We start from the raw sequence: 3,674 nt of genomic DNA, 5'->3' as shown, positions 1-3,674 counted from the left end.
CACCTCCTTTCTATGACTTCACACACCTCCATTCTTTGACTTCACACACCTCCTCTGACTTTACACACCTCCATTCTCTGACTTCACACACCTCCATTCTGAGGTCACACACCTCCATTCTGGCAATTCACACACCTCCATTCTATGACTTCACACACCTCCATTCTGTGACTTCACAAACCTCCATTCTGTGACTTCACAAACCTCCTTTCTATGACTTCACACAACTCCATTCTGTGACTTCACACACCCCCTTTCTATGACTTTACACACCTCCATTCTATGTCTTCACACACCTCCATTCTGACTTCACACACCTCCATTCTATGACTTCGCACAACTACATTCTCTGACTTCACACACCTCCATTCTAAGGTCACACACCTTCATTCTGTGACTTCACACACCTCCATTCTGTCACTTCACACACCTCCATTCTGTGACTTTACACAGCTCCATTCTATGACTTCACACACCTCCATTCTATGATTTCACACACCTCCATTCTGTGATTCCTCACACCTCCAAGCTGTGACTTCACACCCCTCCATTCTGTGACTTCACACACCTCCATTCTTTGACTTCACACACCTCCTCTGACTTTACACACCTCCATTCTCTGACTTCACACACCTCCATTCTGAGGTCACACACCTTCATTCTGTGACTTCACACACCTCCATTCTGGCAATTCACACACCTCCATTCTATGACTTCGCACACCTCCATTCTCTGTCGTCACACACCTCCATTCTGAGGTCACACACCTTCATTCTGTGACCTCACACACCTCCATTCTGTGACTTCACACATCTCCATTCTGTGACTTCACACACCTCCTTTCTATGACTTCACACACCTCCATTCTATGACTTCACACACCTCCCTTCTATGACTTCACACACCTCCATTCTATGATTTCACACACCTCCATTCTGACTTCACACACCTCCATTCTATGACTTCTCACACCTCCATTCTCTGACTTCACACACCTCCAATCTGAGGTCACACACCTTCATTCTGTGACTTCCCACACCTCCATTCTGTGACTTCACACACCTCCATTCTGTGACTCCACACACCTCCTTTCTATGATTTCACACACATCCATTCTATGACTTCACACACTTCCGTTCTATGACTTCAAACACCTCAATTCTCTGACTTCGCACACTTCCATTCTGACTACACACACCTCTATTCTGACTTCACACACCTCCATTCTATGACTTCACACACCTTCATCCTTACTTCACAAACATCCATTCTGTGACTTTACACACCTCCATTCTGACTTCACACACCTCCATTCTTTGACTTCACTAATCTCCCCTCTATGACTTCACACACCTCTATTTTGTGACTTCACACAACTCCATTCTGTGACTTCACACACCTCCATTCTGTGACTTCACACACCTCCATTCTATGACTTAACACACCTCCATTCTATGACTTCCCACACCTCCATTCTCACTTCACACACCTCCATTCTATGACTTCGCACAACTACATTCTCTGACTTCACACACCTCCATTCTAAGGTCACACACCTTCATTCTGTGATTTCACACACCTCCATTCTGTCACTTCACACACCTCCATTCTGTGACTTCACACAGCTCCATTCTATGACTTCACACACCTCCATTCTATGATTTCACACACCTGCATTGTGTGACTTGTCACACCTCCAAGCTGTGACTTCACACCCCTCCATTCTATGACTTCACACACCTCCATTCTTTGACTTCACACATCTTCTCTGACTTTACACACCTCCATTCTCTGACTTCACACACCTCCATTCTGAGGTCACACACCTTCATTCTGTGACTTCACACACCTCCAGTCAATGACTTCACACACCTCCATTGTGATTTCACACACCTACATTCTATGAGTTCACACACCTCCATTCTATGACTTCACACACCATCCTCTTCACTTCACAAACCTCCATTCTATGAGTTCACACACCTCCATTTTGACTTCACTCACCTCCATTCTATGACTTCACACACCTCCATTGTGACTTCACACATCTCCATTCTGTGACTTCACACACCTCCCTTCTGTGACTGCACACACCTCCATTCTGACTTCACACATCTCCATGCTATGACTTCGCACACCTACATTCTTTGACTTCACACACTTCCAATCTGATTTCACACACCTCCATTCTGTGACTTCACACACCTACATTCTATGGCTTCACGGACCTCCATTCTGTGAGTTCACACACCTCCATTCTATGACTTCACACACCTCTGTTCTATGACTTCACACACATCCATTCGGTGACTTCACACACTACTTCCATTCTGACTACACACACCTCCATTCTGACTTCACACACCTCATTCTATGACCTCACACAACTCCATTCTATGACTTCACACACCTCCATTCTTGGACTTCACACACCTCTATTTTTTGACTTCTCACACCTCCATTCTGTGACTTCACAACCCTCCATTCTGAGTTCACACACCTTCATTTTGTGACTTCACACACCTCCATTCTGTGACTTCACACACCTCCATTCTGTGACTTCACACACCTCCATTCTATAACTTCACACTCCTCCATTCTGACTTCACACAACTCCATTTTATGACTTCACACACCTCCATTCTATGAGTTCACACACCTCCATTCTATGACTTCACACACCCCTCCATTCTGTGACTTCACACACCTCCATTCTGTGACTTAACACACATCCATTCTATGACTTCACACACCTACATTCTGTGAATTCACACATCTCCATTCTGATTTCACACACCTCCATTCTGACTTCACACAACTCCATTCTGACTTCACACACCTCCATTCGGTGACTTCACACACCTCCATTCTATGACTTCACACACCTCTATTCTGTGACTTCACACACCTCCATTCTAAGACTTCACACACCTCCATTCTGACTTCACACAACTCCATTTTATGACTTCACACACCTCCATTCTATGAGTTCACACACCTCCATTCTATGATTTCACACACCTCCATTCTGTGACTTCACACACCTCCATTCTGTGACTTAACACACATCCATTCTATGACTTCACACACCTCCATTCTGTGAATTCACACATCTCCATTCTGATTTCACACACCTCCATTCTGACTTCACACACCTCCATTCTGACTTCACACACCTCCATTCGGTGACTTCACACACCTCAATTCTCTGACTTCACACACCACCATTGTGACTTCACCCACCTCCCTTCTATGAGTTCACAAACCTCCATTCTGACTTCACACATCTCCATTCTGTGACTTCACACACCTCCCTTCTATGACTTCACACACCTCCATTCTATGACTTCACACACTTCCATTCTGACTTCACACACCTCCATTCTGTGGTCACACACCTTCATTCTGTGATTCCACAAACCTCCATTCTGTGACTTCACACACCTCCATTCTGTGACTTCACACACCTCCTTTCTATGACTTCACACACCTCCATTCCATGACTTCACACACCTCCATTTTGTGACTTCACACACCTCCTGTCTATGACGTCATACACCTCCATTGTGATTTCACACACCTACATTCTATGAGTTCACAGACCTCCATTCTGACTTCACACACCTCCATTCTATGACTTCACACACCTCCATTCTGACTTCACACACCTGCAT

Source organism: Megascapheus bottae, unplaced genomic scaffold (assembly GCF_031878675.1).
Source record: "Megascapheus bottae isolate mThoBot1 unplaced genomic scaffold, mThoBot2.hap1 HAP1_SCAFFOLD_52, whole genome shotgun sequence".
Lineage (NCBI taxonomy): Eukaryota > Metazoa > Chordata > Mammalia > Rodentia > Geomyidae > Megascapheus > Megascapheus bottae.
Note: the sequence above shows the minus strand (reverse complement) of the source record.